This window comes from Chrysemys picta, chromosome 4, assembly GCF_011386835.1.
Source record: "Chrysemys picta bellii isolate R12L10 chromosome 4, ASM1138683v2, whole genome shotgun sequence".
Taxonomy (NCBI): Eukaryota; Metazoa; Chordata; order Testudines; family Emydidae; genus Chrysemys; species Chrysemys picta.
The window spans coordinates 63,898,962-63,923,283 of record NC_088794.1 but is presented as its reverse complement, the minus strand read 5'-3'; the positions used below and the strand labels follow the sequence as shown (position 1 = coordinate 63,923,283).

The following is a 24,322-nucleotide window of genomic DNA, read 5'->3' as shown; positions in this document are numbered from 1 at the left end:
TGAGTAAGAATTCTTACAATGAATAATGAACAGTTGGAAATAACACAAAGAATTGGGAGTTCAAAATAATGTTAGCACACATACCCTTCTTACACGCAGTTCTTCTACTGCCTCTAGTAAACTTGTTTTAAAATCTAACAGTTGAATAGAAAGCAATCTGTCTGAAGAACTTTGAAAAGTATAAGCAGGTGTTGTTGTCTTAAAGTCTCTATCCATATTTAAATTCTGTATCTGCAATATACAAATTTATATCATCTTTTAAGATTTAGCCTTTAAAGACTTTCACGTTCTGAAAACTTGCAAGTGTTGAAAACGATATCATAATTTAGCTATTTAAACAGCCATTTGTAAACTGTGAAATTAGGCAGTAATATTTAATTTGACAAAAAATGAAATTCCTTGCTTATTGCTTATTTTAGAGTTAATATATTTAATTTTGATTTCTTATTTATTCTTGTAGCAGGTACATGATATAACTTGAGATCTTGCTAGCTTCTAGTTTCTTTTATATTTGTTCCTAAAGATTTGCCAAAAAAGTTAGAGATATACTGAATACTTTTTTCCAGAAAATATAAAACCATTAATGATTACACATTAGTTAAAAATACAGATGGTATTAATAAAAGGATGTATGATGATGGTAGAGGACAAAAGATGTTTTTAATCACTATCTCACCATATCCCATAATTTTTTCTCTTATCTTTTGCTTCGAGTCTCAATAATAAATACATACATACATACATACATAAGGTGTGAAATAGGGAAGGGACATAAGATCCATGTTTATGCACATCTGGTAGCTCAAATAGCCTACAGCACTGACATGGGTAGGCTGCAGCTGCTATTTCAACCTAGGAAAAAGAATTTAATTGCCAACCCCAAGACTTCAAAAATCATGACTCAAGCCTAAATAAATAATAATAATCAATCATCATCATCATCTTAACATTGGCTTAAAAATCGTAATTTTTTTTAAATGTACATTGGGGCTTTTTTCCCCCCCATAACCATGACTGCAATAAACTTACTTTTTTAAAATGAAAGCCGAGATTTTCTAATGGTCATTTGACTACAGGAACTAGGGCTTTAAGTAAAACACTAAATATGATATAAAATTCTCACTATAAAATTGCAAGACTTGGCAACACAGTCGCTGCAGGGGCTGACATGTAGCACTGCTCCTTATGCTGATTTGGCAGTGGATTTCATCTACTCAACTATTCCCCTCTCTTACACACAAGGAATCGTTTGTAGTGCTGGTCTCACACACCAATACAGATTCATATAACTGCCACTATTGGGGCAGCCTGTTTGGGGTGGAGATGATAATGGTGAGTTATAGTACTTTCCTCAGATTACCCAGCATTTTGCCTTATTTATGGAACAGGAGTAATTGTAGATATAGTGGATGCACTTCTAAAAATTTTCTTCTTTTTGAAAGATATGTTTTATATCAGCAGCCGAAAATAGCCAGAAAGCAGAGTGCTCTAGCAACACCTCCTCCTTACTATACCAGTTAATCCCAGGACCACACTTAGCACCTCCCTATGCTGGGACTCCAAAGGTCAGGGGGGATGGAGGAGGAGAAAGAGTACAACAACATGGGATCCTCCTGGGGGAATTCCCAATTTGTGTCATGAGGCCAAAACATGAGCCAGAAACAGTGCCTAAAGCCTTGTTAACTGATGGCTAAAACCATAATATAAACACACCCTGAGCTGCTTGGGGAAGGGATTGTAGGTGTGATTCTTTTCTCAATTACATCACTGCAAACCAGGAGTAATTCTAAGGGCTTGGCTACACTTGCAAGTTACAGAGCAATAAAGGAGCCCCGGGCGCCCTAGCTCACTCCCCATCCACACTGGCAAGGCACGTAGAGCGCTCTGTCTCCACGGCTACAGCACTGCTGATACTCCACCTCGGCGAGAGGAATAACGTTTTTCTGAGCCTTGGCTACAACGCACGGGCGTCAGTGTGAACGAGGTGTTGGGTTACTGAGCTCTGATCGGCCTCCGGAAACATCCCATAATCCCCTTAAGTCAAGTGGCCGTTCTTGTCATTGTTTTGAACTCCTGTAGGAATGCGGAAATGCCCTTTCAAAGCTCCATTTCTGACAGCCGGCATGCAAGCCATTACTGTGGAATGCTGTGTGTGAGAGAGGCGGGGGGGGGGGGGTGTTTGCTGCTGTCTGAACTTACAAGACAGCATGCTGACATGCTCTTAGCCACCCATAGCCCCACTCTCTCTCCCCCCACATATACACAACACACTCCCTATCACACTTCACCCCACACCCCCCATTTGAAAAGCATGTTAAAGTCATTTGCATGCTGGGATAGCTGCCCATAATGCACCGTTCCCAATGCCGCTGCAAGCGCTTTCCCTACTGCGCTCTCCGAAGGCTGGTTTAACTCACAGCGCTCTATATCTGCAAGTGTAGCCATGCCCTAATGAACTCACTGAAGTTACACAGGGGTGGAGGGAGAGGAGAATCAGGCCCAGTATTGTCTTCTGTCTTATACAGCACCAAGAATACAGTCAGCACTTAATAATAAATTATCAATATTTTTTAAAAGTACTTACGTTTTCACACCATTAACAAAATATATGTAGAATTAAAGGACCAAATTTTCCAAGAGTAGAAGCTGAAATCTGCCTTCAGAATCTGTGTGTAAAAAAATGTATCCACATTAAGTACCACCATCAAGTGGCTGTTTGAATGTGCAAACACATATTGTGCTATTAATCAAACTCTGCGCTTTCATTTACACAGTTACACATTCATTTTTGCACACAAAATACAGGCTTAATTAAAAAAAACTAGCACTAGAATTCAGGACAGACCAATCCTTATTTAGTCAAAACTCCTACTGAATCCAAAACTGCACAATCAGCCCTCCCAATAACAGATGCAAATAATTTCTTTCTTTCCTTCATTACTTGAAATGACCCCAGATTTCAGGGGTACACCACAAAAATATAAAGCAGTACAAGGAATACAACTTTCTAGAGTTTTTAGTGTTAGGGAGGTAATCAACAGTTACATAACTAATAAAGACCCTACTCTCATGTCATAGTAGATGGACTCAATAGTTTTCTATCTTTAATTGTGCTATGCCCTGATTTAAGACAAGATTTTGTGACTATAAAGTAAAATGAGGAGACCTGGTACATGCTCCAGTGCCAATACCAGTCACATAGGGCAAACTCTTTGGGCTAGATCCACAAAAGTACTTAGGTACCTAACTACCTCTGTAAGCACCTAATGTCTACTGACTTTCCCAAAACTACTGCTTAGCTGCCACCTAACCCAGTAGATGACTAAATATTCCCTATGAATATTAAGTGCAAAGCCACTTAAATCCTGGCACCACCCCCAGCTTAACAAATTGCTTGGAAGTTGGAGCCCAAGCTCACATTTAAGTCCCTGCAGGATTTTTAAACTAGGCATTTCACCCATTGCCTACTGGATCAAGCCCTACTCAGGCTTTCTCAAAGCATGCCTACTAGACCAGACCTCCAAAGAGGGGAATTTTACATGTGTGTGTCCCAGATTCAAACTCCTACTTTGCCTGATTTGACACAGGGACTTGAACCCAGGATTCCCCATCTCCTAGAAGAGTGCCCTAACCTCTTGGGAGGTGAAGACCTGGGTTCAGGTCTATTGGATATTCTAGGGTGGGTCTCTCTCGATCTCTCCTGTTGAAGCTGTTCCACTTTGTATAAATAATTAAATATGCATTGGACCAGATGGACAGACTGACTCTACAGCCTGGTGGTTCAGACATTTCCTATTCTAATGAAGATTTAATCATTTATACAAATTGGAACAACTCCACCAAAAGAGAATGAGAGAAAGACACCCACAGAATACCCAACAGCCTGGTGGTTAGGGCATTCTCCTGGGAAGTGGGAGACCCAGATTCCAATCCCTGCTCTGCATGATTTTGAGCAGGGACTGGAACCCAGGTCTCCAACCTCACAACAAAGTGCCTTAACTATTGGGCATAATGGAGGGGAAGGGGTATCTCTCTCTGGTTTTCCCCAAAAAAGAGGTGAGGGAGAGAGTTCATGGCTCTGAGTCCCTTGGAGAGACAGGAGCATAGAAGCCCAAATCAATGGAAGTTAGCCACCTAAGTATCTTTATGAATCTAAGCCCCACTGCTTCCCTCTGCATTTTGCTCCTGGCTAGCTTAGATTGCATCCCCAAACAACCTGCTCCCCTCTAAGGGCACCTATCTTAGGCCCCTAACTATCCTCCCATGCATTATATGGGGAACCTGGGTGCCTATCTCAGGCCTGAGGATTCCACTAGGCAGCAGGATGCCTAGGCACTGAAACACTGAGTGTTGCAACATCTAAGTCCCTTTGTAGATTCTGAGCTTTGGAATTCCACCAGCTTCAGACACAAGGATGCTAATCCAAATAGGAGAATCTTGTGTGTGGTATGTTTAGAGAAAAATTAATTCTTGTGGAAAAATTCTGTACACAAAGAAAGTGATGGACTAATTTAGGGCCCAATCCTGCAAAGGCTGATGCATGTAAGTAATCATGCAAGTAGCCTCACTGAAGTCAATGGGCAAAAGTTATATGTGTTAGTCTATGTGGGATAGAGTCCAATTCCTTGTTCATCAAAAAAGCAGTTTTGGGAATTATTTTGTCAGCGATTTTTTTTTTAAATCAACTTTATCATTTTTAAGGGATGGAAGAAAATGGAACTGAGGCATCCACTTGCCAATTGATCCCAACTGATCCCAGCAAGGGCACTTGACAAGCAAAACTTCACATCCCGAAGTCAGTGACTCAAAATAAAAGCTTTTCTAAGTGGAAGCTCAAAGATTTCACTCATCCCTCCGTTGTGAAGTACCAATTTCTTATGTATAATCTGCACTCATTTTGCAACTGAGAGGTCAGGCAAGCCTCCTTTGAGACTGCCACAAAATGCTCCATAACAAACCACTGGAAACTGCAAAGGTATGATGCATGCTATACCCTACTCCCTCTCCAGGCTGAGTGTGATACTTGTGTGACCCTCCGCACCAGTCAGAGGAATATACGATAACTTGACCATTTGCTCTATAATTTGTTTGACTAGATGATGTGCAGCAAAAAGAAAAGCATGCAAATATAGTGACAGAAGACATCTGATGAAGTTTAAATTAATAATTTCATATTATATTAAATTACTAAAACATGTTTTAAAGATTTAAAAACATCAAATGTATTCTGGAATGACAGATTAAATGTCTACTATAAACATTTCAAATTAATACAACTGTTTAGAAGCCATAAAAACCACAAGATAAACAATACTGCATGTTGGTTAGTATGATAATACAGAAATTGTTTCTTGTGCAACAAAAAATGTCCCTAAAGAAATGTACGCTCCTTCTATTCTTGGCCACAAACATGTTTGTCAGAATTGGTGTAAAAAACATTTAAAAAGTTTACAATGTGCATCTTTAAGACGACAACATTCTAAATATGAAAAAAATAAAAAATTATTAAAATCCCCACTTTGAAGCAGTCACTGCACTTGCTTTTCTATTATTTTTTTATGTTTAACAAATAACATGATAAAATGACATTTTTTAAAAACACATTATTAAATCTGTTTATTAAAACACACTTTTAAGTGCCATAAAGGTTTTTATATCTGAACATTTATTAAAAATTACATCTTAAATACCCTACACTAGAAAGTAAGTTAGCCTATGAGCCTGATAGGGGTCAGGGTAATAACACAGAATGGACAAATTACACTGTCATTCCACTTAAATTATTTAAGTTATTTAATTTGACCTGTAGATAGTCTCTTGTCTTCTCATCATGCCTGACTTTTAAGTGGGAGGTCTTCATTCATGATGATCCTTTAATGGAAGCAAAGCTTTCTCCATTTAACCCATAGTGTTATCAATCATGTACAGGGATAAATGAGCCTGTAAGATTTTGCCAGTATCACAAATGACACTGTGACCGGAGGCCAACATCTTTATTTGCTTCTCCAGTGATTCACTTCAGCAGATATTAACCAATTTTATAATCCATGAAAGGCAAAATTAAAGGACACCATCCATAAAACAGAATAATTCCTATCAGCAACAAAGTGATGTCTGTATTATCTTATAAATTATATGGCCATACAGTGTGGTAATGTAATGAAGTAAAGATGGTAATAATCAAATGCCTAGGGCAAACGCTAATATGCATTTAATCACACAGCATGAAGCCATTTGTCACTACACTTGAATGCATGTGTACATAAAATACATGAGTCACGTCCTTATTGTTATAGTATAACAGCATTAATTTCACACTATCATTTTACCACAACAACAACTGGTAGGTTTTGATATTAGATAAAACTTCTGAACACTACAATTGATCAAAGTATCTTTTAAAAGAAATAATGATTTAACAGTACAAATTTATTTATTTTTTAAATTAAACAAATTTGTCTGAAAAACTTCTGCTTTTTTTTAAATATTACAGTAACATTTTTATACAAGAAACTCAGATACCTTTGGTTATGCCCTGTATGGCTTTTTATGACACTTCTGTGCAAGCTGAATCAATTATTAAATGTGTAGTACCTCTTCATACATAATTATGCACATTTATTTGGTTGCAGGTGAGTATGTGCTCACTGAGAAAAAATATGTAAGGCATTTGCCCTAAGGAAACTGGATGTTTTAATGAAAAATGCTTGTAAAAAAGTTATATCCCAGTGAAGTGCGTGCAGGTTTAGCAACCAATCCTGCTCTAACTGAAATAAAGAAGTAAAGATGTTAAGGGGGAAAGTTTTCCCAGATGAACCTGCTCCAAACAAATAGCTTCCAACCCCAGGGTTGCCCATAGGCACATGGTTACCCCATTCTTGTGTTACAGCTATGACTGTGGAAAATATTGAGTCCATCACCAATGGGGGCACTTGGGGAATTAGCCCCCTGAGCAGGGTGAAACAGCAAGCAGGCTGCAGCCCCTGGACGGGGCAAGGTAAGCAAAGAGTCTATAGGTCTTACTTCCCTCTGGGCTGGGACGTACAGTAGGCAGCAGCCTCCTCAGTGGGCGGCAGTTTGGCTTCCCCCATGGTCTCTGCAGTCAGTGAGTCGCCTGGAGTGTAGTCCAGGACTTCAGGCTTTACCGCCTGGAGCATCGCGGGTACCTCTGCAGGAACCGGCAGTGTACATCCTTCCTCCTCCATCGCCCATCCCGGATGAGCTGGACTGCCTCCTTTTATCTGGCTTCTCCACCTAGAGCATGCTCAGTAGGGGAAAGAGGGCATGGCATCCTGAGCCCACAATTGGTCTGCTCCCAGCAGCTTAGTGCGGGGTTGGTACACCCCATCATATGTTCTGATATTCTATTTTTAGTTAGACAAGGTGAGGTAGAGTGGCTATTTGCTTCCTAGTGGCCATACCAGCAAGGCAGAGGGTGCCCCACGAAAAAGACTGTATGTACACAGGGATAGTCCGGGAAACTCCAAAGATCTCTAGGAAACTTTTGTGGAGGTACTCTGCAATTTGTTGCAGGTTTCTGGAGAGGGCTGCCTTATTTCTTCCACCGCAGTAGGACACTTTCCCACGCCATTCCAGTATTAATTCGGCTGGCCTCGTGGCAGTACACAACATAGCAGCATAAGGACCCAGTCTGCACCCAGATGCTTGTGGCATCTGTTCCTTGCCACCTTGGTTACCCTCAGGAGAGTGACATCAGCTAGGGTCACCTAGGGAAGGCAGTTTCATTTCAACTGCTTAGCCCGCAAACAATACTGCATGTGCTCTCCCCCTTCAGGATTTCACGCCCCTTCACCCAAGGTTTCCAAAACATGGCTGTAGTTTGGGTGGCAGGGGCCAGCATTGACCTTAGTAACTTCAAGCCTCTGGTGACAGCTAGCAACAGCAGCACCAGGGGAAATGGGGGGAAAGCGGGAAGAGAAATGTTGTGGTGCCCACTCGCCACTGCACGCACATGCGTGCACACTCACACACACATACACGTGACGGTCCGGCACTCATGCATCAGGGCCATACTCACCATGGCTGGGACAGCAAACTGGTTCAATAAATACCTTGTTTAAATCAAAATGTTCTGCCTTAACGTCCATGAAATAAGGGGAGTTATTTTTATACAGCAACTCTGTACTAGACCCTAGGTTTGCATTGAAAATGGTTGCTTTGTGCTTTCCATGGCTTACAGCTGAAAGTGTAGTCTTCAGCTCTTCTTCCATACCAGTGGAGAGGCTCTCCCAGACGAGACAAAGGGGAAAGAGAATGCGTGATGACGTTTCACAAAATTATGAACACCTCTGGGACAGCAGACACTGTGCAGAGAGCATGGAGCATTTCTCTCTCTGAAAAACTGGACATGGACATTGCAACCAGGAGAATGAGCGTGGCATGAAGCAGATTCTGGGGATTCTGAAGGAACAAACAGACATGTTGAGGCATCTGGTTGACCTTCAGGAGAAACACCTTGAGGCTATACTCCCTCTGCAGCACAACATTCCAACATCGCTGTATTCCCCTTCTCCCTCTCATTCCAAGAGGCATGGGTGGGAAATGCAATATCCCTTCCACTCAACCCTGGGGCACAGTTCTAAGAATAAAAGTCACACAATGATGTGACAGACAAAGCCACTGTGCTTTTAGAGACAAGATGAATGTATTTTTCCTCTCCCAGTTTTATTCTGTCAGGTTTCCAAAGTTAAATTCTTTTTGTGATCTTTAAGTTTCAGTATATTTATGCAATAAAAGCCCATGTCTTGAGAATGAAATCATCTTTATTAATTTAAAATGGGTGGAAGGGGAGGGACCGGGAAACTGAGGCAACAGAGGGGATGTGCTGGAGACAAAAACCCAGAAGTCACACCAAGGTTCACACTATGGAAAGGCACAATACAGAGAAGCAGCGCACATTACATTACTGAAACAGGTTTTTAAAGCCTCCCTGAAACACAGTACTCCATGCTGAGCTCTTCTTATAGCCCTACTATCTGACTGCTCAAAATTAGGAGACATCCTCCATGCCCCTCTCCTGTGAAAACTTAATAAATTTGTCTGAAAAACTTCTGCTTTTTTTAAATATTATAGTAACATTTTTATACAAGAAACTCAGATACCTTTGGTTATGTCCTGTATGGCTTTTTATGACACTTCTGTGCAAGCTGAATCAATTATGTGAAAACTTCTCTCCCTTTGCCTCACAGATATCATGAAGCACACAGCAGGCAGTTATAACCATGGGGATAGTGCTATAACCTAGTAAGCAAACTGCGCCAGTGACCCTTTACACAGCCAACGGCACATTCCACCACCATTCTGCACTTGCTGAGCCTATTGTTGAACCGATCCTTGCTGCTGTCCAGATGTCTGGTGTATGGCTTCATAAGCTATGGGAGTAAGGGGTAGGCTGGGTCTCCCACAATCACTATTGGCATTTTAATGGCACCAATGGTTATTTTGCGTTCCGGAAAGGAAGTTCCTGCTTGCAGCTTTCTGAACAGACTTATGTTCTTAAAGATGCACATTACATGCACCTTCCCTGATCATCCCATGTTGATCTCAGTAAAACAGCCCCAAGTGCTTGGTAAAACAGATCCACCAGTGCTTGTAACACCATTGAAAAGTATCCCTGTTTATTTACACCTCTACCTCGATATAACGCTGTCCTCGAGAGCCAAAAAATCTTACCACGATATAGGTGAAACCACATTATATCGAACTTGCTTTGATCCGCCGGAGTGCGCAGCCCCCCCCCCCCCAAGCACTGCTTTACCGCGTTATATCTGAATTCCTGTTATATCGGGTCGTGTTATATCAGGGTAGAGGTGTACTCTTTGGCAAGGTGGTCTGGTGCCAAGATAGGGATATGCATGCCATTTATTGTCCCAGCACAGTTAGGGAACCCCATTGTGGCAAAACCATCCAGTATCTCCTGCACATTGCCTGGAGTCACAACCCTTCTTAGCAAAATATAATGTGATTAATGGCCCTGCATACTTGGATCAGAACATCCCCCAAGATGGATTTACCAACTCCAAATTGATTCCCCCTGGCCAGTAGCAGTCTGGCATTGCAAGCTTCCACAGAACGATCGCCACTCACTTCTTGACTGTCAGAGCATTTTAGTGTTTTAGTGTAGCATGGACAAGCACTACTGACTTTATTACTGCGGTGGCTAGATGCCAACTTAAGTCTGTAGTGTAGATATGCCCTGAATTTACTGGAGGGGACCAGTGAATCATAAGCCTCGAAGTAAACTTTCATAAAAGGCCTATCTAAAATTAATTTTAACAAACTAAGTAATGCATTTACTAGAAAATCTCAGAAAACTCAGTGTTTACTAGCAGATTGCATACTGTAAATATGGGGAAGATATACTGTCTTCTTCATACAAAACAAAAGGTTGAATCTCTGCTACAAGTGAAAAAGTGAACCCAGTCTTAACTAGTAAGTTGCAACTAAGGCTAAAAGAGAAATTTAAAATTTGTCAATTTTTTTTTTCAGATTCTTCTATACAAGTGCAGATGTTGGGGTTACACTTCTCCCTGCCAGATGATGGAGACCTTGTGATTATGTCACTCTCCCACTTATATGAAGCTGGCAACCATAATATCCTCAGAGAGCAGTGATCTTGTAAAATGCCCTAATACAATAACTGTAATAAGAATTTAACTATTTGGAATTATCCAAAGGGACAGAGATACATGTATGACTGATTTTTAATTTATTTTTTAAAATTATGAGAATGCTGTATAATATATTAAACTACAGGAGACAGATCCAGACTATTGTAAAATAACTTTAAGAGAGGAAATTAACAAATACTAAATTTCCCCTTCCTTACATTTTTCTGCCCCAGTACAGAATCAGGCATAGCAGAGCTCAGCTCTAACACACCCTGCTTCCATCCTTCACTCTGCCCCTTCCTTTCCCCTAAGCCAAGGATGGGGGTGGCTAGATGAGATCTTTCGGTACATCCAGAATTTAAGTGAGCACCAAGAGCATAAACTTGAGCACAGATGACCTAGCCAGCATCCCCTCAAGATCCTGCTCAGTTACCCTAGACATGGACAGCTCAGTCTGAATCTGATCAATTTTCTTTGCAAAACAAGACATAAGAGAAGGTACTTAGGTCTGCTCCTGGGATAAAACAGATTTAATAGGATATCCAGTATATTGAATAAATCTACTGTTTCAGGTTTTGCAGGTGCTATGGTGGAGGCAAGAAACAACTTCTTTACGTCCTGTAGAGCCACACTATGAGAACTTAAGAAATCTTTGTTGCAGTTTACCATCTTCAGTTCAGGATTTCTGCCATTGGCACTCCAGCTGTCTTGCATATTGCTTCATCTCTCACAGATAATTAAGCAATCTTCATCCCACAACCTGTGCTTTCAACCAAGGTCTTCCTGGCTGTAAAAGGCTATAGTAAAGGGCAAGGAGAAGTGCTACTTCCTTTGCTGGTAGGGATGGTCAAAATCTCCTTTTAGGAGGGCAAAATGACAAATGCTTTAAGGAAGTGTGTGCTATGATGGTCAAGAAACCATCTCTTGATGCTGACAATCTGGTCAATTACAGTCCTGATTCTATTAGTGAGAAGGTAGTGGCAAGACAACTCTCAATTGTTGGTCAAGGAGATTTGAGATATTTTTGGTGATCTGGTTTATCTGGCTATGGCACTGATACATCACAAGTGCACACGCTAATATTAGATCTATCAGCTATCTTTGATACTACTGAGCATGAAGTGTTGCTGATTTGCTTATAGTCTAGAGCAGGAATAAACTAGGCTACCTAGAGGTGACATTGTGCTTTTCTCTCTTGGAGATCCTGGAGAATAATTGGGAGTAAGGAGAGGTTACATATATGTACAGGAACTGGAGTTCTTCAGATGCTTTTTCTCTATGGGTACTTCACATAAAGATGCATGCACTCCTATGTGCTTTTGATTAGAGGTTTTTGTCAGCAGCGCCTGCAGGTCCACACCTGCACCATACACATCCTCATGCTCCGGTACAAGAACATATAATGGCTTTCAACTGCCTACCTGAGAGACCACCTCTCTTCCTCTGCAAGAAGTTCTCTTTAATAGTTCGACTTCTTGTGAAATCTTTTGAAAGCTAGTTAACCTAGAAATCCAAATGATTAATTTAAGTTCTCCTAATTTTTTTCTACCACATAAGCAAATTTCATAGATCTACTGAACACCAAAATGTATTTACAATACCCTCAAAATAACTCCAGAAACACTAATTTTCCTTTAATATAATGTAGTGTATCTAAAGGTCACAAATATGGTAGGAACACAATTACAACTTGGGAAGGGCCTTTTCAAGCATACATAAAATAATTTCATTAAATTTTTCACAATCCTATTTAACCCATTTCAGAACAAAAAATAGAAATATAAGACTATCTTAGTTTTATCAAAATTTTAAAATTGTATATGGGACCCATAACTTATTGATGTGAGATGATTTAATCCTCCCCTAACTTCTGCCCACATTTTATAGAACTAGAAACATCTACTGAGATCTTTTTACAGAAACCTGATCAAATTACATCTACTTGTATTTTGCCCAAACAATGATACCAAAGCTTTTAGTGTTTGTTTTATACACTATACTGCCACCTAGTTGACACCATACTAAACGATGCTGCTTTGCTGTAGTTCTAATTAGGAACTCTAAGCCATATTTACCCTATCTGGAAATACTTTTTGGGAGACAACTATGGGGTCAGAGACAATCGAGGGCAACCTCACAGACTCTCCAACTTGTTTTCCCATCAGGGAAAGGAGATTTAGTGGCACAAAAGTAGCACCAGGTGCAGACTTAAGTACATGAAGGGAATGACTGGATCCTCTGTTATTAGGACAGGCTTGGGGCTTGATTTGCACCTTGTGCTGTCACTTACACCCTGTGCAAAATGAGTTCATTTTTGATGTAAAATTATTCTATTTTTATTTGATATTGTTTTACATCCACTTGGCACTTGTTTGCGGGCAAAGCTATAGATGAGAGTAAAGCAGTGGAGAATCAGACCTCCAGTTTCTATTTTCACACAGAATCCAAATTTCTAAATTGTTAAACCCCCAAGACCCAATTTATAAAAAATGTCCCCACATGGCCAGCAGCCTTCTTACCCCAACCTGTTTGCTGATGATTTTGCATCACTGACCAATCCATATTCCTGTGGCTCAGACTTTCAGTGCTGGCTATCAAATATAATTTGGCCATTATGTTCCTCAGTGGATGCTTTAGCCCCTGCCACTACCTCCAGTTAGAAGCCAGCAAAGCTCCTCTACCCATGCTGTATGTAACCTTAAAAGATTGCTCCTTGGCACAGGACACAAAGCTAGAGGCTACTTTTGACTTAACCCTATGTAATACTTGGGACTTAGAACAATGAATAACTATGATTCAGCCAGTAAACAACAGTGATCACAATCACAATATAATTAAGTTTAATATTCTCAACAAAAGGCATCATGCTGCAATCTAACACTGACATTAAACTTTGAAAAGAGGAGCAACTCAAGAAGACCATAAAGTAAAAAATTAGATCATTAAAATCCTTAGATTCAGCATGGAAGCTACTTATGTATACCATAATATACCTTAAAAAAATAAAAGAAGCAGAAAGGCAAGGGGAAAAAAAACAGTATGGTTAAATGACAAAGTTCAAGCGGTTTTTCTAGCCAACAGGTATGGTTCCAAAATGCAGATCCAGACCAATTTAGGCAAAATAAATAAAAATAAAGGAACTATGGCAAGAAATCAACAAATTGAAATTAGGAAGACTATTTTGAATTCTGAAAAGCAATTAGCCCAAAACATAGAAACAAATAAAGGAGCCAAGATTTTCAGAAAGGGTACCTAGTGTTAGGCTCCTATATGCATATTTAGGCACACAAATAAAGTGGCTAATTTTCAGAAGTACTGGTCACCTAGCAGCTTCCATTGACTTGAGATCAATTGATACCTACTCATAACACTGAGGGAAGGAGAGAGATGAACTGTAACAAACAGGTTACAGCTCCCAGATTCTAAGGGTGGATCTATGCCACCTTGAGTCCTGACTCAAGTTAGCAGTGTAAAAAAAGCTGCTCTAAGTGACACAAAGTGGCAGGAATGCAACTAGATTCTGGTTCATATTCTCAAGCCCTAAAATAATCTGAACACTATGGAATCTTTCACACTGGTAGTAAATGTTCAAATCAGTGCACAGGTAGTTACACAAACAGCTGAAGTTATTAAAAACTTAATTTGTGTATATAACCTTTTTGATACATCACTAAACATGTATCCTTAGTCTTATTAATCAGAGGAAGCATAATTTGCTACTGAAGCATCATTCTTTCTTAGCCTCTAATACAAATTTTGATGTGCTGCAGAAAGAACTTCTCATATGCCAATCTCACTAAGGAATTAATTTGCTCCTGCTATTACAGATTCAGTGAAATATTTTCTAAGAAATATCACCCTAAAGGTACAATATAATGCAAAACCCATTAACTAAGGATTAAGAGAAAACACAAAAGAGGTGTAAGAAATTCAATAAGCAAGCTTCTTAAAACTAATTCTCAATATAAATATATTTAAAGACTTTTTTTAAAATTAGAACTATATTTTTACATTTTAGCTCTGGACACAAATATAAGAGACAATATAAGAGGGACAAATAAGAAAAAACAAGATATTTCACTTTACAATAAATTGTTATCCTCTTACTAAAAATGTCATACATGTGCTTGTATTATTTGTGTGTCAATAATAGCTTTATTTTGTTGGAATCCACTGTCATGTTAAAAGGCAACAAAGCACATCATCCGTTGATTGATGCATAGAGGGTATATTTCCTATCTCACATCACCATAAACTTTACTACTGGCTACCCTCACCAGTTATTCTCCCAGCTGAGGCAATTATTAGTGTGGTCATTGTAATACATAATCAGCTTCAGGGATCACTATGGAAATTAAAAGCCAATGCAAAAAAGCCACTCAATTTGTCTGCCAGTGTCCTTGAATCATAAATGCTATTAGTAGCATGTTTCCTCTAGGCTGGAATGTACAACAAACTAATATATGGCAAGGAAATTATTACAGTAGTACTCAAAGGATTAAGTGAAGGGATAGATAGAAGAATGAAATACAGGGACAGGAAAAGGGGGGGGGGGAAGCAGAAGATGTGTCATTCTGCCAAGATCCGTGTATGGGAGACTGATCTTGACCATAGAGCACAAAGACAGGAAGCAAAGGCATGAACGGCCTTCTACATATTTGCTGTTTGTGGCTCAATTACTGCTTTGTGCATATGCTAAGAAGCTATTAACACATTTTAGCAATGTAAATATTCTAAACTTTAACTTTGAATGGATTTAAGCACATAAAGACTATACCTTACAGGACGGATGGGGGGAGTGACAACAAAATGGCACAGGAAACTGGAAATGGATTGAACTGGGCAAAGTTGCTCTCTGAAGCTCCTTGAGAACAGTAATCTTGTCAAGTTCAGTTCCCTACTGCTTTCCTAGCGTGGGAAGACTGAAGAGGCAATAATACATGCCTGTGTGTTATAAGCAGGTTCACACTCCCTGGTGGTGGTGGGTTGGTTTGTTAAAGGCCAGAGGGGGTTTAACAAAACTGCAGCCCTTATTTTGCTAGCTGGAGTCTTTTCATTGCTGGGGGGTCTGGTGGAGAAGGTAAGTTTTACAACATTCACAGGTGGGAGGATTTTAAACCCCTCGCTCTGGCCAGCGGCTGTTTAAAGAGCAGCTAGACCAAAAAAGCATCGGGCTTCTCTCTCCGCTTTGCACAGCCGCTGCCGCCAATCAGGGCACTCAAAACACCCGCGCACCTGGCAGAGGCCGCCCGCCCTCCGCGCGGTTGGGCGGGCGCCGCCGAGGAAGAGACCGGTCCCCGGCAACGCCAGCCGGGGAGAGCTGGAGTTGCGGGTCGCTCGGACACCGCCGGCGTGTCGGACATCCCTGCGCCCTCTCCCCCGGGAACGAGCTCGGGGAACCCAACGAACAGAGCCCCGCACCCACCCGCCTCCTGCAGGCTCCCCGCGTAGTGCCCCAGCCCCGCAGCTCGACTCCCCCCTTTTCTTTACAAATCCGTGCGCTTGCATTGAAACCCTGAAGAAAAACAACCTCCCCCCAGCGCGGCGTAACACGAGGGAGGCAGGGCGGGTGGGCGGTGGAGAAGGGAAGGACACGTTACAAGGGAGGCGGGTGAAGGAGGAAAAAGCCAAAGGAGAAGGGCCGGGTCATCGTCCCCCATTTACCCGCACGCTGAGCCACCACCGCCGCGGAGCAGCCTCCTTCCCGCCAATTCCAACCGTCGGTTCCTCCTCGCCGAGAGGCCGAGAAGGGCAGCTGGGTACGGGCCTCGGCTGAGGGTTTGCAGAGCCGTATTCAGCCTTCGAAGGAGGCTGGTTTCTGGGGCTCTGGTCGCTGTCACACACCCTCCATTTCCCGGGTGCCTCCCTGTGCTTATGTGTAAAATCATTAGAAATAATAGAAAAAAAATAAAATATGCAGCAAGGAAGGTCCACCCGCAAATTGCATCATCTGCCCTTCAGTTATGGCCTGAGTCCCAAACAGCTGCGCTGGTTGCACTAGTGCTGCCATTGGCTTCTCACTAAAACCAGGGCAAGTGAGAGAGAGAAATGTGAGGAGCTTGTTAGGCCAGACTGATAGCAACGATAGGGAAGGGAGATCAGACAGGAATTTGTAAGCTGAGGCCTGGTTTAGGCTTAATATAACTGGAACCATAAACTCCATAAACATTAAATCTCACCAAATGAGGGTCAGTCCATCCTCATCATCATATCCACTCATTATACTCCATACCCGAACACAAACACTCTATGAACTTCATACCCTCATATCTCAATGTCTGTACTTTGACCCATCAACATTTTACGCCCAATCGGGGATATTGCAGATTATGTATTCCTCATGCCACCTGATCTTAAACTAAATTTTGCACCCTCGAAATCTGTATGTTATTCCCTGATAACCAGAAACTTCTATGCTCAAACTCTGTTCACAATTTTTTTTAACATAATCTTAATAACATTTTAGAGCAGAATAGCTACAACAGTGGGGTGTGTGAAAAATCCACACAGCCTGAGCACTACAGTTCAGCTGATCTAGCCCCTGCTGTTTTCAGCCTGTTGGGATCCTGGAAGAATGCTAGCTAGTGAGGGAGGTGGGGACTAACTACAGCACTAGAAAAAAACCTTCCCTGACTGTGGGAACCACTACACTATAGCACAGCAGTGGCATAGCTACTGCACCATAGCTATACTGCTGTAATGCCTTTTTAGGGTATGTCTACACTGGCAGAGTTACAGCACCGCTCAGAGAGCGCTGAAGGGAAACTGCTGTTGTGTGTTCACACTGTCGGCTGCCTGCGCAATAGCGTGTTCACACTTGTGGCACTTGCAACGGTATTCGGAGCCGTGCACTCTGGGCAGCTATCCCACAGAGCACCTCTTTCTCCTGCTAAGAGTTGTGGGAAGGCGGAGGGAGCGTCCTGGATCCTATACCAATGCCCCGTGATGCATTGCTTCGCATCCCAGCAATCCCTATGCTTCCGTCCGCATTTGGTGCCATCTTTCAACAGTTTGTGTACTGTGCGCTCTACCTCTTCAATCTGCAGGAATGGATCCCGCACTGTTGCTCAATATCCTGTTTGCTCTAACACGTCACAAGTGGCAGTGGAGTTATTCCTTAAACTACAAAGGCAAGAGCAGTGCGACATTGATCTCGCTACGCGTACTAGCTATGACACGAGATTGTTTGTGGCATTCACGGAGATGCTGACCACAATGGAACGCTGCTTTTGGGCTCGGGAAACAAGCACTGGGAAACATGCCCATCTGCGATGATGAGCAGTGGCTACAGAACTTTTGGATGAGGAAAGCCACATTCATGGGACTGTGTGATGAACTCGCCCCAGCCCAGCAAGGACACGAGAATGAGAGCTGCCCTGCCGTTGGAGACGCGCATGGCGATTGCACTGTGGAAGCTGGCTACTCCAGACTGCAACCAATCAGTCGCTAACCAGTTCAGAGTGGGAAAGTAGACTGTTGGACTCGTGTTGACGGAAGTGTTCAGGGCCATTATTCGCATCCTGCTCCAAAAGATTGACTCTGGGCAACGTGTGTAACATTGTGGATGGCTTTGTACAAATGGGCTTCCCTAAGTGTGGAGGGATGATAGATGGCATGCATATTCTAATTCTGGCACCAGACCACCTAGCCACCGAGTACATTAATCAGAAGAGCGATTTCTCAATGGTTCTTCTCCAGGCGCTTCTGGATCACCATGGGCATTTCACAGATATTAACTCAGGCTGGTCTGGAAAGTTGCGTGACGCATGCATCTTTTGAAACACTGGCCTGTTCAGGAAGCTGCAAATAGGGACTTTCTTCCCGGACCAGGAAATCACCGTAGGGGGAAATCGAAATGCCCATTGTGATCCTGGGAGACCCCGCCTTCCCCTTAATGCCGTGGCTTATGAAGCCATACATGGGGCACCTTAGCAGCAGCAAGGAGCAGGTCAACAACAGGCTGAGGAAGTGCAGAATGGCTGTTGAGTGTACTTTTGGCCATTTAAAGGCCCGCTGGTGCTGTCTATATGGGAGGCTGGACCTGGCTGATGACAATATTCCTATGCTTATAGCCGTGTGCTGTACGCTCCATAATATTTGTGAAGGGAAGGGTGAAAGCTTCACTCAGGGCTGGACCGCTGAGACTCAGTGCCTGGAGGCTGAATTTGAACGGCCAGAGACCCCGGCTATTAGAGGGGCGCAGTGCGGGGCCATAAGGATCAGGGATGCCTTGAGGCAGCTGAAAGGAGGAGCTTGAGGAGCTGAAAGCCACTAATATTTTTGTTGCTATGCTCAGGAGTGCAGTGTTTGTAATCATAGGCGCCGACTTCTGCTGGCGCCAGTGGGTGCTCGACCCCCCTCTGCCCCCGGCCCCACCCCGACTCCATCCCTGCCCCGCCCTCTCCCGCCCCTGCCCCTTCCCCAAAGTCCCTGCCCCAACTCCACCCCCTCCCTGCCCCTATTCCGACCCCTTCCCCAAATCCCCGGCCCCACCTCTTCCCCACTTCCTCCCCTGAGCGCGCCGCGTTCCCGTTCCCCCCTCCCTCCCAGAGCTTGTTAGGCAGGAAGTGGGGACACGGCGTGCTCAGGGGAGGAAGCGGAGGTGAGGTGGGTGGGGGGATGGGGAGCGGAGCTTGGCTGCCACTGGGTGCAGAACACCCACCCATTTTTCCCCAGGGGTGCTCCAGCCCCGGAGCACCCATGGAGTCGGCACCTATGTTTGTAATGCTAGGAGGTGATTGTGATTGGTACAGACGCTGCAATATGAAGGTGTAAGAAAATTGCCTGTTGCTTTGCAGGGCTCTATTTGCTTTCAATTCATGGAATAAAGATTCCTTTCAAACAAACACAATTCTTTTAGTAAAAAAACAACAACCAGAGAAGAGAGTCAAACAAAAAAAAACACATCAGCACTGAAGGGGAGGGGAGGGTCCAGGAGGAGGTGGGATCCCGGGCTGGTTAAAAATTGTGTATGTCCAGGGAGCATATCCAACCTTCTCCTTTGGAGTACAGTGCAGTGGGTGCTGTACTTCAACAGGGCTAAACTTCAGAGGGATGGGTGTTGAGTGTAATGGGTACTGGGAGTCCGCAGGGCTGGACTATGACGGGGCAGGAGTGGAATGCAGTGGGTACAGACTGGAGCCAGGAAGTTGATAATTGTGTTGGCGGTATCTGGGAGGCACATGGGAAAGAGTTTTGTGACAGCGACTGCAGGGGAGGGAGGGCGTGGAGCTGCTCTGTTTGCAGTGCTAGTAGCACCTGGAGCGTGTCTGCTTGGTGCTCCATAACGTTTAAGAGCTACTCCGTGGCTTCATTCTGGTGCACCATGTTCTCCTTTCGGTCCCTCTTCTCGCTGTCCCACCACTCCTTCAATTCTTGATTTTTGGCCACGGAGTGCATCATGACCTCGCGCAGAAAGTCCTCTTTAGTTCTTCTTGACCACTTTCTAATTCTGCTCAGCCATTCAGCCAGCAATAACAAAGAGGGAGGCTGGGCTCCCAAGGTCATATCTGTGAAGTCAAAATGCAACATTTTTCAGAAGCAGTATTGTTTGCAACACAGAGACCATTTATTTAAAACACAGCCACTATTCAAATACCTGTCACTAACTGGCTGACCCCAGGCCAGCACACATGAGCCACAAGACCCGCCAAAATGGTGACAAACCTCAGGGACAGGGTAAATCAGTGTTCCAGGACTGTACTGTAGACAGGGCACGTGGCTCTTGGGGAGAGCCAGCACTGTGGGGGGCGGGCGGGGCTTATAATCATTCCTGTCTCCACATTTTCTACAGCCTGTGTTCATTATGGAAGATATCTCGTTGCTGAGGGTGAGCAGGGAATCAAGGGAGGGTCTTCTCCAAGACTGCGGCTTCCGCCCTGGCCTTTATGCGGCTCGCCTGTGTGCAGCAATGGTGTCGTCGTCCCCCACCCCCGCTTGGTGACAGCAGAGTGGCATGGGAAAGTTACCCTTAATGGGGCAAGAAACAAAGCAGCTCTGCCAAAGAACCTGCGGCAGTAGATTGCCCAGTATCTCCATGAGAGTTTCCTGGAGAACTTTGAGGTAGATTCCCGTGAAGTGAGAGAGTCAAGCAACAGCCTGTTCTGCCGCTCAGACTAGGCATGTGGTGGTATGCACATCATAGAGACACAAGCCTGCTTTCTGCAACCCTCCTGCCCCCAACAACTCGCTTCAGCAATTCTCCCAATCAAAGCCACTTGCTGGGGGCCTCCTCTCCTGTTTGCGTTTCGCCAAGATCCAACAGGTGTGACTGGCTAGCCTCCTCCAGGGTAGAGAAGAGCTCTGGGCTGCATGCATCTCTGACCTCCGAGTTGTCCTCTCTCTCTGGGTCTCTTTCCCCCTCCACATCCCCGTCCAAGATTTCCTCCTCCTGGCTCGGTCCACTCTCGACTGGCACGTGAGTCATCGAAGTATCCACAGTGGCCTTCGGTGAGGTCACCACCCAGTATCGCGTCCAGCTCTTTGTAGAACCAGCAGCTCGTGGGCACAGCATGGGAGTGGCGGTTTGCCTCCCGCGCCTTGTGGTAGGCATTCCACAGCTCCTTCACTTTGACCCTGCACTGCCATGTGTCTCTGTCATGGCCCCTTTTTGTCATGCATCATGAAATCTGTCCATAGGTATCATAATTCCTATGGCTGGAGCGCAGCTGGGACTGGAAGCCTTCTCTCCCCAAATGCTGATGAAGTCCAGCAGCTCGGCATTGCTCCAAGCGGGAGATCATCTGGTGCATGGAGCAGGCCTGGACACCTGGAAAGATGTGCTGAGACCACTGCACGTGTCACTGAGCAAACAGGAATGGGACTTTCAAAATTCCCAAGGAATTTAAGGGGTGGGGATGATGGTTGGTCGCCTGAGGCCAGGGCAGTAGAGTTCAAACCAATGACCAGAGAGGCTAGAACAGGCATTGTGGGTCACCTCCTGGAGGCCAACCGCAGCGCTGTAATCGACCAGGGTGTCTACACTGGCATCGCGGCACTGTACTCCCGGCACAGAAAGCTACACCTCTGATTGGGATGGGTTTTTGTACAGTGCTGCAACTGCGCAGTTTCTGCGCACTAAGTGGCTTGGCAGTGTGTACACCTCAGAAGTTACAACGCAGAAAGCTGCTTTACTGCGCAGAAACTTGCCAGTGTAGACAAGGCCTTAGTGTAGGCATGACCTGAGGTTAGCACTTTAAACCTGCACATATTAACTACTAGTCTTCACAATTTTCTGTAGATAATAGAGAGCAATCACTGTCCAACATTTTGGAAGTGGAAAACTAAACAGTTTGCAAAATAGCCAAATTCTGGTCCAGAGTATTTTTCCTTTGTATTTGAAGATATTCAGTGTTGTTCCTTTTCTTTATCTGCTGTAACAAAGCTTCATTTTGTTAAAGGAAAATTCAAGATAATCCAAAAAGAAAATGTAGGCATTTAGAAATAAATAATGGCAGCAATATTTTGGCATGGATTTTAATTTCACTTAAAATAATTACTAAGTATCAGAACATATTATGCATGCATCATCAGACAGTGAATAGGTGCATGTAGGTAATTGTTGAACTTCAGAAAAGGTAGGCTTTGCCTGCTATTATTTGGAAAAATTATGGTGTGAAATCCTATCTCTATGGAAGTCAGCCAAAAATCCCATTGAGTTCATGGGGATCAGTATTTCACACCTAGACTCTCAAACATTTTATTCTAATAACTTGCTTAAAATCTATATATTCAAATATGTTGTTTTTGAACTTTACATGAAATCCCTAATATTCGAGAGTTAATTATGAAAAGACAAGTTGTTAATTCTGTTTTTTTTAATAACCTAGGTTCTGTTTGGACTCAGACAGTCTCAGAATTACCCTGCCAACATTGACCTACACTCCAGTTCCATTTCCTTGGTAAAAATTTGGATTCTTCAAACCTTAAATAAAATTCCCAAGCAAAAGATGGAGATATCAGTATTTAATGGTAAAATATGAGATTGTCCTAATAATCCCCAAATGAAATGTTATAAACTCAGGAAATTCAGAGTTATGTTTAAAATGAAAAGGAATTCAAGCATAATAAGGTATGGAATTTCACTGTTTCAAAATGGCTGCTATCTTCTGTTCTCAGTGGGACTGAGAGCATAGCCCAGGGGTGGGCAAACTTTTTGGCCCGAGGGCCACATCTGGGTATGGAAATTGTATGGTGGGCCATGAATAATCGCAAAATTGGGCGTTGGGGTGCGGGAGGGGGTGAGGGCTCCACCTGGGGATGCAGGCTCTTGGATAGGGCCAAAAATGAGGAGTTCAGGGTACGGGAGGGGATTCCGAGCTGGGGTGGGGGGGTGGGAATTGGGGGTCTGACTGGGGCTGTGGGCTCTGGGGTGGGTCTGGGAATGAGGGTTTGGGAGTGCAGAAGGGTGCTCCAGGCTGGGATCAAGAGGTTCGGAGGGCGTGAGGGGGATCAGGACTGGGGCATAGGGTTGGGGCACAGGAGGGGGTCAGGGGTGCAGGCTCCGGGTGGCGCTTCCCTCAAGCAGCTCCCGGAAGCAGTGGCATGACCCCCTCCAGCTCCTACGCAGAGAGGCAGCCAGACAGCTCTGTGCACCGCCCCGTCCGCAGGTGCCACCCCTGCAGCTCCCATTGGCCGCTGTTCCAGGCCAATGGGAGCTGCGGGGAAGGCGCTTGGGGCAGACGCAGCGTGCGGAGCCCCCTTGCTGCCCCTACGTGTAGGAGCCGGGGGGTGGACATGCCGCTGCTTCCGGAAGCCACGCGGCGCCACGGCACATGCAGAACGGGGCAAGCCCCTGACCCCACTCCCTGGCGGGAGCTCGAGGGCCAGATTAAAACATCTGAAGGGCAGGATGTGGCCCCTGGGCTGTAGTTTGCCCACTCCCGGCATAGCCACATCTAGCAAAGATGGCTGCTCTCCCCATTCGCCTTCTCCTCACAGTGCTCCTCTCAGTGGTGGATTAGCCACTGGGCCTTGTGCCCAGGGCCCATGCTAATTGGGGGCCCCCCGGGCCCCAACCTGCTCTGCCTCCCCAGTGCTTCTGCTGGGGAGTGGGGTCAGGGTGCAGGGGCTTGCCCTGCTCTGCTCACCCGGTGCTCCTGCTAGGGAGCGGGGTCAGGGCACAGGCCTTCCCCCGCTCCCTGACAGGAGCACCGGGGGAGCGGGGCAAGCCCTGGCACCCTGACCTCACTCCCTGACAGAAGCTCCGGGGAGAACTGCAGGTGAAAGGGGTGGGGTGGGGCACTCACTTGCTCTAGCCCAGGGGTCCACAAACCCCTAATCCACCTCTGGCTCCTCTCCACCTCCTGATAATAGAAGGATTATGGTCATCTTCCTAAAGCTTGACATCACTCCTTTTGGGAACAATGGAAAATATTGACCATTTTGGAAGAGGGCATATTTTTGTTTCTCTTAAGTTCTTTGTGGAATTCTCTGTAGAAGAACATTATTCTTTAACCTGTGCTGAAATAGAAAATTTCCATGATGAAGAATAACTGGAAAAAATTACCAGTTAAATGTTAGTCCCTAAAAAAAAATCTTGTGTACTTTATACACAAGATTTCATTGAATTTAAATTATAAGGGAAGTTTGCATTATTCCGTTATTAATTTCATTAGAGTCAAATAAAGATCTGACAAGGAGTTCTAAATTTTTAAACTAATTAATTAATTTACTTTCAAATTCTCAAAATT

The 24,322-nt window shown here is 44.0% G+C and overlaps 1 protein-coding gene across 1 annotated transcript in view; it reads right to left on the bottom strand.

The window, feature by feature from the left end:
• Positions 1–16,640, bottom strand: part of CCDC73 (coiled-coil domain containing 73) — a 158,717-nt gene extending 142,077 nt beyond the window's left edge. The window contains exons 1-2 of the mRNA XM_065592461.1: positions 16,296–16,640; positions 2,585–2,666 (exon numbers count right to left, since the gene is read on the bottom strand). The gene's annotated coding sequence lies outside the window, so the exon portion shown is untranslated. The remainder of the gene's footprint in view (positions 1–2,584; positions 2,667–16,295) is intronic.
• Positions 16,641–24,322: the final 7,682 nt, after the last annotated feature.